The sequence below is a fragment of the Hermetia illucens genome, chromosome 4 (assembly GCF_905115235.1).
Source record: "Hermetia illucens chromosome 4, iHerIll2.2.curated.20191125, whole genome shotgun sequence".
NCBI classification, from domain to species: domain Eukaryota; kingdom Metazoa; phylum Arthropoda; class Insecta; order Diptera; family Stratiomyidae; genus Hermetia; species Hermetia illucens.
Window position 1 is genome coordinate 43615199 of NC_051852.1, and position 14773 is coordinate 43629971.

The 14773-nt window shown below is 41.3% G+C and overlaps 1 protein-coding gene across 4 annotated transcripts in view; it reads right to left on the minus strand.

Moving 5' to 3' along the window:
- LOC119653528 (tubulin-specific chaperone cofactor E-like protein) overlaps positions 1–14773 on the minus strand; it is a 129601-nt gene that overhangs the window by 69404 nt on the left and 45424 nt on the right. Inside the window, exons 1-2 of one of the 4 annotated variants that reach the window (XM_038058198.1) lie at positions 2412–2720; positions 1081–2341 (exon numbers count right to left, since the gene is read on the minus strand). The exons of 1 other annotated variant lie outside the window; for it this stretch is intronic. The gene's annotated coding sequence lies outside the window, so the exon portion shown is untranslated. Of the gene's footprint in view, positions 1–1080; positions 2735–14773 lie in introns of those variants that run through there. 2 more of the 4 variants (XM_038058197.1, XM_038058202.1) reach the window with 2 other exon arrangements.

The window sequence follows — 14773 nt, forward strand, 5'->3', positions numbered from 1 at the left end:
TTGTGTAATTTTCAGACCACGGTTAGGATTTTTTATAAAGTCATTACGTGAAGTGATGCTTTCCAATGTGGCAGTATCTCTTAACAGGGTGTGATAACCTACCTTAGCGGAGGGAAAACTGTAAGATAAATTGCGGACCTGCTCTTAAGATTTAGGGAATCAATTTTTCTGGAAGCAGCACGGTTCTTAAGTAGTCGCTTAAAGCTTCTAAGTCGTCAGGCATGTTTATTGTCAGCAAAAACCCGAAAATTGCGGTTCAAATTTCACTGGTGGCAGTGGAATTTGTATCGTAATTTGGCGTCGAATACCAGTCGATTCAGCTGTGAATGAGTACCTGAGTCGAATCAGGGTAATAATCTCGGGCGAGCGCAACGCTGACCACATTACCTTCTACTGTGTTACTGTAGTATATCGTTATGGTCTTGAATGAAGTGCTCTAACTTCAAGGCCCTGTTCTAATATGGATTGTTACGCCAACGATTATTATTATCATATAGTTCTCTCCATATTCTCCAAATAATCCCTAACATATTGTTACATATTTTGACCACAGAAGATTAAACACCGACGACCTATATAACTCCCAAATTCTTCGAGTCACCGTATATCTGGTTTACTGTCAACTTTTATGACCCTAACACTTTATAAGTAGCATTTATTTAATCTACTCAAACAAACATTCAAATTCGAGCATTTCTCCGTGCAATGCCCTATACAATGCAATACAGCAGCAGAAAGTGGGTGGGCCAAATAAACCAGCCACTATTAATCGAATTCAGCAAGCAATAAAAGCACAAAATCCACAAATAACCCGGAATTGTACAAAAAATTTGAAGTTCCATCTCATTAAACACAGGTAAAATGCGAATGTCCGTCATCAGACTTTGCCTGGTGGCTCATCAGCGAAATAATTACGAATTAAGCCAACAAATGCCACTCTGGAAGTGACTCTCAAAAATGTATTACCCATATTGACATTTTACTTTTTCTATATTTGTGAATAACCCAAATCAACAAAGTCCCCAAAAAGGTAGTAATAAAACTCAAATTGTCAAATAAAGAAGGGAAATATGCAATTACCTGGAAAAAAGTGGACAAAGTGAAATCCTCGCCAGGTTATACGAATCGTTGGAGCATAAATACAAAATCGCGCAATCTCTACAGTTTCGTCCAATTTCGCAATACTCTATCTGTTATGGTTTAAAAATGCGTAAGGCAAGTTTTGGATTTAGTTTTCCTTTCAAAAATTGGTGTAACCGTTCCTTAATTAAGTTTTGATTCGCTCTATCGATTATTCGCTGATCACAAATGTACTCAGTCTATATTTATTTCATATAAATATTTACACAATTATCATAAAATATTAGAAATAAATAAACACACGAAACTTCGTCGGAAATCACATAAACAATAATTAATATTGACTTTAATTTTCACTCAAAAATTCCACTCAAAGTGTGAGTGATTTTTCCTCTATTGTTGTCTAGTCACATTTAAACTTTGTTGCTGTGTAAGTTGCTAATGTTGATTATTTTTTTATCGTCGATATTGTTGCTTCGTCGAGCTTAGTGTTATTGCTGGTTGCATAATCGCACAAATGCACATTAGACCGCGACCGATGTGAGGCAGTCACATCCACGCAATATCGCTGCAATCACCAATATAACAATCGACAACTGTTCAATGGAAAAATTTTTCCACAAGCTCATCTGAAATATGGTCAATAAAGACTAACCAGTAGCACCCACACATGAAATAAGTGAATTATAGCGAACGAAGCGCAGCCACACAATTGCTGCGACTTTTCCGTTTTGCGCTAATTGGGTGAACTTGTTGCACTTTTCAAACGGCAGCCTGCCCTCAAATCAAGAAGGAAGCGACCAGTGCACACTACACGACACACTTGAGGCAATTGGCTCGAGGAATGTCCACTGAGTGCAGATGAATGCGCTAATTGTTGACCCACTGATCCACCACCTTGTCACTCGCTGCACTCACTCACTATGCACTATCCCTTGGGGAGGTGATGTATGCGTATCCAAGCTGTGACTGTCTCGGTTCGTGCTAATCCACTTCTTCTGCACTAGATTACATGCACTTACATCATTACATTGAGTCCGCTTCGGAAAAGTCTCCTTGGCGAAACGACTTTTTTCTTGACTTTCCTCTGCGCGCTTTTCCTTGTGTGAAGTGTTTTTCCGAATGGACAGAAAAAATCAATAAAACATGAGCTTTTACAATCGTGGGCACATAGTTCTCACGAAACGAATTCACTCCGAGTGTGGAATAAACAAAAACACGCAATAAACCACTTTTGAATTCCCGAAAAAAACTGGTTTATCTGCAAGATATCAAGGAGACAATGGGGTATGTGTTTACAGAACCAAACACTCACTATCTATTGCACTCACGTAGCATTGGATTCAGCTGTTAGATGCCGTGTCTAAATCCATTGGGAGTCTTGAATGGACTAAGCCAGATCGAATCGGGTCTAGCAGCCAAACACACACGTTCATAGTGCGAAAAAGTGCTCAAAACTCGAATCCAATATAGTGGGCAGACCAAGATATCAGCCACAAAACAAAGTTAACTGCGACTCACTCAGCCAATCTATCTTTCCTATAGTGAGCGCTCGTATATCGGATAGTGCCACTATTGCACTATGGAACTATTATGGCACAGCTCTTTGTAATGCTTCGTGTAAATGCCCCGCACACAAGTCACACATTCGGAGTGAACGAACACAGAGGGAACGTATCTCACTGGGGTAAACATAGTAGTTAGGGAGAACTCAGATACTATCCGTATCTCTTGCTATAAATTCAATAACAAGAAGGGGTTTTTGCACTGCCTTCGTAGACACAACGACCACTGAGCAAACTCCACGAAACAGGATACAATGGGACCATGGGACGAAGGTGCTCGCCTCGAAGAAGGAGTTGTCCTGAGGTGGTTGTCGTCTGCGTTCTCATCATGAGTGGTTACTTTTGGTTTAGTTCACTTCGCGGTTGAATGGTGCTGCTCAGGCTCTCTTTGATGGTACTTCACCTTTTTTTCTGATAGGGGAAACATGTGTTGGATTGTTGTTTCTTTGTTTGTAAATATACATTACATCGAGAAAACAAGGCCAAATTAGTAACATTGACTGAAGATAATCAGTTGATGTTTACTTTTCGTTATTAAAAATTAATTTGGGGTGTTAACCTCATTTAGTGCAGAGAAAACGTGAAATAAGGAAAAATTTACTATCTTTCGAATTTGGGAGCAATTACAAATTTGGTATTAGTTGAAACGATTAGAGAAATGGGAAATGGATGCCGGAATAACCGCAGTCAACAGAGGTCCTGGAGATGAAGCACCAACAAATGATCTGCACAATCACCTGAAGAACGTTATCATGGATGCGGCCACAAAGACACTTGGCCCTAGCCGCGAAAAAAAGTCGGAACCGCTGGTTTGACGAAGAATGTAAGCTAGCAATGGAACGGAAGAATGCTGCACACCGAATAATGCTGCGTTCTCAAGAACGCGGGCACGCGCGGAGACTTAACACGACTCTGGCGAGCGGAGAAGCGACTTCACAGACGGAAAAAGGAAGCTTGGGAGAACCAACAAGTCTGTGAATTCGAAAAGTTCAGGGAGCAACCGCACCAGGCGCGCAAGTTTTACCACAAGTCAGCAGGATAAAGCCTCATACGCCTCGATGCTCATCCTGCCGAGGCAAAGAGGCATTATCTGTCTCATATATAAAAAGGGAGATATCACACAGTGCAGCAATTATAGAGGTATCACGTTGCTGAGTACCATCCATAAGATATTCTTCGCTATTTTGCATGGCCGGATAGCCCCATACGCCCAGAACATCATTAGCCCATACCAAAAAGGCTTTACTCCAGGCAAATCAGCAACAGATCATATTTTCTCTCTGCGGCAAGCGATGGGAAAACTGTTGGAATATGCCCATCAGTTGCACCATCTTTTCATCCACTTTAAAGCCGCCTATGATAGCATAGCCAGGGTTAAACTGTACACGCCCATGAGAGAATTCGGTATCCCGACGAAATTGATAAGACTTAATCAGCTGACCCTGACCAATGTGCGAGGTCAGATAAAAGCAGCAGGATCACTCTCAACACCATTCGACATCAACAACAGTCTACGATAAGGGGATGCCCTATCATGCGTCCTCTTTAACCTGGCTCTCGAGAAAGTGATCCGCGATACTAAGGTAAATACAAGAGGTACGATTCTCTTTAAGTCCACCCAACTACTACTGGCCTACGCTGGCGATATCGACATCACGGGAAAAACGTCCCGAGACGTACAAACTGCCTTCATCCAGATCGAGCAGGCGGCATTTGGCGCGAGAACTTGGGCTGTACATCAATGGAGGCAAGACGGAGTATATAGTGGCAACGTCAGCACAAAAAACCAACAACATCAAACCGCACTAGTCAAAAGGCAAAAATAAAGATAGGAGACTACAATTTTGAGACCGTTGATAACTTCTCCTATCTAGGATCGAAAATCTCAACCGATAACAGCTACGATGATGAAATCCGCGCACAGTTGATGGCAACCTATTTCAGCTTACAAAACCTGTTCCGCTCGAAACGTCTCACCATAGGGTCAAAGCTCTAACTGCACAAGACAATGATCTTGCCAGTCCTCATGTATTCCTCGGAAACTTGGGTTCTTAGCAAGAAAAATTGCGAACTCTTGGCCGCGTTCGAGAGAATAATCCTCCGAAGATTTTTTGACCCCCTACATGAGGATGGACGATTACGTAGCCTACACAATGACGAAATCTATGAGCGATACCATGACCATCCGGTTGTGGATAAAATCCGGCTCAATAGGTTATGGTGGGCGGGTCACTTAATCCGTATGGATGAGGATGATCCCACCCGGAAAGTCTATAAGGGCAATATTTATGGTAGAAAAAGAAGACGAGGCAAACCCTGCCTAAGATGGAGTGATGACGTAGGTCAGAACCCGAGACAGCTTTTAGGGATATCGAATTGGTGGACCTCGACGCAAAACCAGGATGTCTGGAGTTCCTTACTAAGGCAGGCCTAGACCGGATACCGGTTATTGCGCCGTTGATGATGATGATTATATATTTTGTAGTTTGGAAAATTTGGCTCTATGGTCGGTGGATTGTACAAAATAAACCCCAGGCAAACATCCACTAACTACTTTCCTAAAAGTAATATCTGATGGATTTTCACGAAATTAGAAAAAGTTTTCTAGTTCTAAATCTGTGAGTATTAGATAATAATTGTAATTATCTTTTTCAACCTTCGAAAAGGCAAGGTTATGCGTTGTTACTGATAAAGTGAGATACTAATAACAAAATGGAACATTCGCCTCCACATTGAGCTCGTTGTCCTATTGTCCAGTAGTCTTAGCATAGTTCCTAGGGATTTACCTACCTTGCCGTTTAGTAGTATTGTAACACCCCAGTTAAGACGATCCTCTGGCGAACTGGAGGAGAAACTGGAAACTAAGCCGAGCACTAAATATAATCTGTGTTTTAGTGTTTGTTTTTCTTCAAATACATATTGATTTGCTTCCTTTAATTACCGAACAATTTCGGTCGAAGTGGGCAAAAGAACCTTCTCGCCAAAACAAGCCTAGATGAAAGTGGAAGTCGCCTGATACCAGAACAAACCAATTCCCTTCTGTCCGCACTCCTGAGACTGGGTGGGCTCCGGTCGCAACGACCTGCTGAAGGCAAAGTCACGAACGGCTGAAGAGGAAACCCCTCCCAGCTTTAAGGACTACAGCAGGTGTATACTGCAAAATTTTGCGGCTAAATTGTTCAGCCTCAAACAACACGACTCCTTCCTCAGCGATGTATGGGAAGGTGTGTGACTAACTTGCCCTACTGCGAAGATCGCAAACAATAAAGGTCCATACTCAAGAATCAGTTAGCCATCGAGAATATGCCTGAGGTCAGTATAATGGCGCAGGTGCTAACTGGTATCTGCGGTATCTGAAAGAACTCCTGAAGAACAAACCAAACCCTTCAGAGTCAAGAAAACGAGGAGAAGCAAAGATCAGCCCACGAAAAGTGACAACCTCCATGAAACCTAAACCCGAGCTTAAGAGGGGCGAATTCCGGGAATGTCGGCGGTGAAACAAAAAGCCAGGAGATGTAAAGAGCATTCCCTCATAGCAGAGGGAACAGGCGCCGGGGTCATTGGTCCAAGGAAAACGTACTTTAAACCGTGGGCCAAACACACAAACATATTCCAGGCAGAAATATACGCCATAAATAGATATGCCTTATTCAACCTCGAAAGGAAAGAAGGATAGGAGGTAGAACACTGCTATTCTAACTGGCAGCCAAGCGGCTGGTAAGACACTTAGGTCTTCAAGTGATTTCCAAACTGGTATAGGAATGCCTTAAAAATGATTCGCTCACACCATAACAGACACTGTGCATTGCAGGCTACGCTGGGCTGGAAGGTAATGAGGTGTCGGACTTGATAGCCGGGAAAGAATCAAGGACGCCTCTACGCGGAGCAGAACTCTTCTGTGGATTCGGAAATGAATTCATGGCTACATCATTGAAGAATGAGAAACGGCTAAGAAAACTATACTGCGCGATCCGACCGGGAATAAAGAAGTTCAGGGTGCTCAATGGGAGATACGAACTCAAGCGCTCAAACGGTAGTTTAAACCTCACCAGGAAGAGCCTTCAGATCATGGGAATACTCACTGGTGATTGGCATTTAAACTATCACTAAACTATCACGCTAATGTCTTCTATGAGGAGAGTGACGAAACCTCCATAGATCTGCTGAGATAGTGTACGTCATTTGTGGTTGAGGCACCTGGGAGATACTTAATACCAGATGTCAGGTTGAATAACTTTGAACTTGGGAACATAATAAAACGAAACAGCATATTATAGTCAATGGGTTTACCATAAACAGTAAAGGGGCACAATAGCTCTTTTAGTACCCAGAGCGACTTCCTTTGACAATATTATTATTACACTCTCTAACTAGACTGAAAATACTGAAACATCTGGAGAATCATAATCTGAATGGGATTAGATACTGGGGTTCTAGTAGGCCTCACCTTCTCTCTTTTCTTCTATTTCTCTTCTCTCTTTCTATGGAAGGCTCCGTTAACAACCAAGACTACTGAAGTGAGTGGATGGGTCTTGTATATCGACACCAATCCATGATTGATATGATAAGGGCTGGAGTTATCAGCTTAAGTGAAAACTACTTTTGACTGCCTTTTTTACCATCAGAGTTCGCTTCTAGGCGATAGGTATATACTCTAAAACGTGATAGCTACACTTTTTCGACGAAAACAGGATCGAGTAACTCAAACAGTAATACTGCTGTCTCCCCTCCTGCCTGAAAAATTGCGCAGTCATTGAGCCTCAATCGTTAAGAAGGCACTAGCTCTGCCTTCAGTGTTATGAATAGTATGGTATCATCGCCTGGAAATTGCTCGACGTCCTCCTCCTGAATGCCCTTTCACTTCTTCTTCTTTTTTCTCTTGTAAATAATGGTTTTCGGAATATTGGTATTTCCATAACGAATGCTTAGAAGGTAGGAAAACAAATGAGCTGCCAAAACTTTTGCGAACTTGCCACCGTCTTATTACATATGCCTGCTCTAAACACTAGCAGATTGAATAATTTGCAGCACCACAGTGTAAATAAAGTGTAACCTCTTGCAAATAACCACCACCGAATGAATTAGAAGAAGCCTCTGGGGGTGGTGTTCAGTAACCTTTTGTAGGTGTACCTGTGGTGCAGTTGTCAGAATGACAATTTATAAACCGACCATTAGTAGAGGTTGGAGCCCCTTCTGGTACGCTTTAAACATTCAAACATTATGTTGTTACTGACGAACTTAGACACAAAGGTTCGATCCATCTATTCAATTTCAACTAAAAAATTGGAACTAGAACGATCAAAGTAAACGTTCAGTCTTTAAAACGGTATAAGTAGAATTTGTGGCAAAGTTGATGACGATTAAGCAGAAACAACTTCGCATGGAGATTACACAGGACATACTGTATACGATGATTACTGATCCCCCCAATGAATACTGCGGATGAGTCTAATTTGTGATACGGCCCAGAAATCAAGTTTCAATTATCACAATATAAGCACAACATCCCCGAGTCCAAAAGGGCAAATTGGGTTAGCCCTGCTGTGATGTTACATTCTTGTCATGTGGAAGTCTTTTATTTGTTAGTTAGATATGACTTGAGAATTTTTTGGGCAGTCGTAGGTAGCTTTTCCTTGATTTTGTAGATGAGGCCTTCATGCCAGATCTTGTCAAGTGCTTATGTAACGTCAAGGAATACAACCTAGCAGAAGTTTCTATCATCCAAAGCACAGCTTATCTTCAAGGCTAGCCGATGAACTTGTTCAACAGTTCCATGTTTTCGTCTGGACCGAACTGATGAGAAGAAATAACTTTCTTTTCATCCAAGTCTTGTTCTTGCTTGGATAGTAGAAGTTTTTCGAATAGCTTTGATAATGAGGGAAGCAGAGTTTATCGATATATAGGACGTAACGAGCGTAAGATCTTTACCTTCCTTTGGGATCATCGTTATTTGCGACAATTTCCAACATTTCGGAAAGTAACTAAGACATCACTGAATATTTGTTTCAGTTGAATTGTTGCAAATCTTGGCAGTTATTGTATCATTTTTCTCGTAGTAAGTTCAAAACCACGAGCTTTTTTGGCATCAATGAAGTCTTGCTTCAGAAACTTGGAAACGAATTGGTTGGTGCGCATCTTTGGGAGTCGAAAAAGATAATTCTTCCATTCTACCCCCGTTCCTCCGTTTGGTTGAGAAACGCCTCTCAAGTGTTGAACTAAGATTGAACCTTTCTTGGCATCACTCCTCACCCAGCTGCCGTCCGACAATTGAATTGGTGATTCGCGCAGGATTGGTCTCTTCTATTCTTTACCGCTGTTCAAAGGGAATAATTCGTGGTCGGAAAATGTGTTAGAAGGAAGCACTTCAGATCTTTATGTTTCTCTTTTTCGATGTTTCTTGTAGCTCCTTTCCAGCCAGATCCTCTTTCTTCTTCTTTGATAAAAGGAAATTTAAATAAACAACACTTTTACGAAACATCATTTTTATTTAATAATTATAACTAACACGCTAACTATAACTAATTTGGAGGCAAAGTCGGAAAAAACCTCCACTCCTTGATATGCTGTGGGCAGGATTGATTGATTGAAATAAGGGATTGCTGCTAAAGATGGATAGAGTTTGAAAATTGGGACTGGGTGTAAATACCGGCGGGGAAGACTGTTCTACCTTGGCGATCGAAAAGGCGATTGTAGGGATAAGAGAAGCTAAGGCAACAGAAGCTGAAGAAGAACGTTCCCTTCAACATTCTCAATCTGCATGACCTGGGTGATAAGCGGGTTGGTGTGTGGTTAGTATTTGATTAGGAAGTTAACGGCATTAGGGGCAAGGACTCTGTCGATGCGGGAAGTTTGACAAGAATCGTATGGGATTTGGATCGAAAAGCATTTGGAATTGTCTTCCGTCTCGAAAATGAAACGAAGCGAATTAGTAGCTCTGATCAGGTGGTTGTAATAGAATTGCTTTATTTTCTGAAGTATCGGATCGCTGTAATGTAGATATTTGCAAGCACTGTTTGTGCGGTTCATTGCCTCGAAATATTGGTTACGTGAGAAAGACGGGAGTTAATTATCATCTCTGGGTAGGTGAATTCATTGACAGTGGGAATGAGCGTATGCGAATGGCGAATGGCAGTAGTCGGTGTTGTGCTAATATTGCCACGAGCACGTTTACTTCACATTGGGATTAAGGAATAATTTCCAGAGGCTGAAGTATCGGTAATGTTTGCTGTGTCAAATTGGCAGAAAATTCAGGTGGGGGGAGGATAGGTAAAGATTGTGGATTGAGTGTGATATAAGGATGGGATCAATTAATAATAATAATAATCGTTGGCGCGACAATCCAATTGTATCGGGGCCTCGAAGCATGAAGAACACTTCATTCAAGACCGTTGTGGCGCGGCAGGATTCGCATTTCCTTAAACGCTTTCGTTCCAATTAGTGGATTTTGATTTATAAATTTCTTTAAACTCTTTCGTTCTAAAAGTGATTTCCAAGTTGTTAAATATATACAAAAATATGAAATTACTGAGTTTGGTCTCAAGGGTGTAAAGAATCGTAAGAACTGTGAATTGCCAGACGATACTGAAATTTTCTTAAAGTTGTTGAAACGGAATTACACTCGGAAATCGTTAAGCAGACTAGTGCAATAGCACACCGTAATGGTACACTACAGGATTACGGTACCCTGTAGGAGGCAATGTAGTCAGCGCCTGAGATTATTACCCTGATTTGACTCAGATACTCATTTATAGCTGAGTTGATTGATATCCGCGCAGGTTAAGTAGCTATTGCATTGCAGCACTCGTTTGTTTCGTTCATGGAAGGTGGCGTCAAAAGTTACTAGCCAGAGATTCAACACGACATTCATGGTACTCGGCCAGGTTATGACGAAGGGCTTGACCATGATGACGCTAGCTGGTTGTTTTCTGGGAGGATAGGGTGAGATAGCCTACGCTCGTCTGAAGTAACGTGATGCCTGCTTTCAGTTCCTGAATTAACTCTTCCTGAGAACGGTTTATCATTACGAGTCCTCCGAGTTCCTCCGGTAGCGTAAGTTCGGTTTCTTCCTCAATCCTTTTTAATTTCACCGCCAGGTCTTTAAGACTTTCGTCGGAGGTGTTAGCCAATTTGGACTCATTGTACGTTGGCACATTAGCCTCTGGTATGGTCGCATCGCTTAACTCGAATTCGAGTTCTTCGGTTGCGGTACTCGCTTTCATCTTGAGACGTTTCCCTTTAACCACTTGGAAGTTGCCTTCAGTGGACCTGCTCATTTGGACATACAATGAACTGAGTTTTGCTTCTTGAGCCTAAGGGCTTTGATTTTTTTGCCCTCGATTTAGATCTGGTGAACCGCAACAATTTCACTCTATTCTTATTTATATTGTTAGGAAAATTCACTGCACTTGCAGAATTCCGCGAAGTGGTCACTTTTGAGTAGGTACTCATTACAATACATCACATCGCCAATATAACTCGACCTCATTTTGGGGTTATTTTTGGTTCATTTTTCTTCGTTAAAGGTTAAAATTTGTCTGTCGCTATCCCGTGCAACGATTTCTGTAGGCAGCTTTACTTCCAATTCACATATCAATTCTTTGAAAATGTACACATCGGTTGACTACATTTTCCGCGTCATCAATTGGAAGCCCAAAGCAGACTTAAGAAGATCGAGACGCTAACACCATATCCTCTTGAACAATAAATTATCATAGAACCATTGTTTTCTGGAAGACGGACTCTCCCTAATTGCATACAAAGAGATACATAATTCCGATTCTTTCAAACAATCATCAAACTTGTACTATTCTACAGTAAACCTAACTCAAGTCTCTGACCTTCTAACAACTTTGGAAAAATTTTAGGATAGCGCTTGAAGATGAAGGCAAAAAAATTGGGGGCGATGGAGAATCGTGTACAACAAGTGATTGTGAAGTGTATACGACGAAACCCGTGTCTCCACAAAGCTGCAAACGATCAGGTACAAATAATAATCCTGGAACTATTCCGCTTCGTGACTTCGAATCCCTTTCCTACTCGTTTAGATAGACTTCCATAGTCACTTTTATCCTCTTTAATTAAATCTTGTTCAAGCCAGGAACTCGAAATTCCTTCTGAAACGAAACATGAAAACACCAGGTGTACATAATATTTCCTAGCAAAAAACTCGCTACCAAGGTTGATAGCCTCTTTCTTTTGAGAACACCCTCTCTAAAGGAAAAACTTCCAACCACTTTCGGCACTTTCTCTCGGCAGATGCCGAATTTTATCTCATATTAGCACTAAGTGCCGAGCATTAAGACTCGGACGATCCTACCTACTTAAAAGATAAAGGGACGCTGTTGGGGGTGGCCGGTGGTAGGTTAATGGGAGGATCCGTCGAGAAATCCCCGCAACATCCAACATATATGCAGAATGGTAGATTCCTGCATGGTTTGAACCACACTGTATGAGAGTCCCAGCAACAGCAATATTATCAACAAACTGCTGAAGGCGAATCACCTCCACATCTATTCCTTTGTTTAACCCAATACACATCAACCTGATAGAACGTTGCCTCACCAGCTTTTGGTTTACCTTGTGCAAAAAACGACTCGTCTACCTACTTCTACCTATCAGAAAGTGTCTGTTCACTATGCTCTCCCGTCTTTACACATCGTGCCATTTCTGGGTAACCTAAGATATTATATAGCCTTTGCTTTGAATTTCCAACTAAACAGTGATAAATACTACTCCAGTCATGCTTACTGTCTGTAGTAATATTTCTCCCTTTGTATATCTTAGAGACAAGTTTGCGACAAGCTTTCCTCTGCTGTCCGCAACGATCCTTGTCCCTATTTGCTCCTGTTTCTCGAAAATTTAGTTAAATCCAATCAATTCATCCAGCTCTTCCTATCTCCTGCATACTATCTAACCCGTTTAAACAATTCCCACTTATATATTTTGATGTACGTATTTTCGGTGTCCGTAATAACACAAGCATTAAAATCGGAACCCATCTAGGTGGATTCAGCTAAACATTTTTATAATCTCCCCTACATGTTAGGGAATACAAATTTAGGATACTTGCTTTTTTGAAACCGTAATAAATTCTAAGAAATTAAGCGTCGTGTTGGTCTTAGCGAAGTGGAGCATGTTTATGTGCGAGGCAGATAATGCACCAAGAACAAATCCTCTCGAGTACATTAAGATACAAGCAGCATACCCCACAATGCCCATGATTTCTCCCCATTCCTCCGCTTCGCATTATTTATAGGATCAACCATTGCGCTAAACCTGAGTATAATCCTGCAAGATTGTGATCTTGTCCGGTGATGCACATGATGCATGCGCCTCTTTTTCTCAAGACGCTGTCATTCAAAGGCCACCGACTACATATACAAACAACCAATGCTTTCTTTCTTGGCAATGAGAATAACTTAATTGTTGGACCTTCAACCGAAAATGAGTTTGTTTGCTTATCTTACAAGTGTTTGCCTCATATATAGTTGGAAAAGACCTATACCACGGTGGTATGCATTATAATTAAGCCATCAGAAGACCCTAGCCAGGGTGGAGATCACCATGATTCCATTACCAACATTTTTAATCGCACAAGTACCATGATTTAGAAATATGCCATACTACGAAATATAGTCTTTCCCCAGCAGACATACGAGTAAGACATCGTCAGATGTAGCAATAACTACCAGTAACAAACTGGTACCTCAAAACGAAGATGATGATTATAGCAAATAATTCGCGAAAATTGCAGTCAAATTGTAATAACAGTAATGTTGTCTGTCGGTCTTCCTCATTACTGATGCAACCAGGTGAGTTGCTTTCTACCCACGTTTGCACATCAAATTTGAAACAGGTAGATCAATAACCCCCGAACTCCAACAAAAGGTTGGCTCCAACAATCCCAAAGGTGTAAAGAATTTACAAGAACATTCGGAAATTTTTTAGTCACTTTTACCCCCAACCACTCCTATCGTTGACTCCAACTGCCAACTTATAACCACAAACTCCCCCGCTTTTAACCACGCATACCACGAACCCTGAGAACTCTCAATCAGCTGACCGACATTCCTCTTCCACTTCGCATGTGTGCTATAAAAATTGGGTATGAATGCCAGAAAAAAAGCTCCAGCAAAGTTTACATGAGAACCACTCAATTCACGAGCACACGCTCCACTGTGCCCCCCCCCCCCCCCTTGTCCTCGACGAATATACGATTATTAACAATTTTTTGTTTTTTGTTTATAAACAGCTGACGAAAGCTACAACTGCGCAGTTGCTCCCCAAACTCCAGCACTTGACGAATTTTAAAGCTGGTCTGATATGAAAAACGTGTCGCGACTGAAGCACGTATTTTTGTTTTCCGCCCGTCTCTCTCCAACCTGAACTTTGGTATATTTTCCGCTCCTCATGGCTTGTTGCGCTACTTATAAGAAACATTAACAATTTCTTTGTTTGGAAGCAACTGGTCAGCTGACGTGAAGCTTGTTAAACCCACACTAGCCAGTCACTCTGTCCATATTGCATTGTTTTGTGTCATGCCGCGAATGCGGATCTTCAAATTGCTTCGCATGTTGCAGAAGATGCTGATCTCATCTCTCAGAAAAAGCACAAGTTTCTGGCTGGAGAACTGTACTATGATGCACTTCTAAGAAACCCCCCTGCCATTTTGCAAATCGAGGAAAGCAAACAATATTTACTGGCGAGACAGAGTTCATTCACTACAGCAAACAATGGAAATCCAATTTTCAAGTAGAATCCATGGAAGCTTGAAAAATACACATGTTTACGAAGTAACCTGTCCAATGTGCTAATTTGTCCTTTCCTGTCATTGATTCTCATCTGCAGATAATATCGAGAAGTTGAACAAACGGTGCATGTATACGAGAATTAATAAAAGTATAATAATACGTCGCATTGTCCACAAAAATGCAAAGAATATTCTCGTATAAATCTTATCTACCCCCATCCCTTACTAGCTACGTACACGAAAACCATACAGATAAGTCATGGTTTCTATGAGATTTGAGATGACAACCAGAAAAGGACCAAAGTGAGCACTACAAATGGTTGAAACAAATTCTTTTGAAGGAATACCATACACACCAACTTAATGGACACATTAGAGG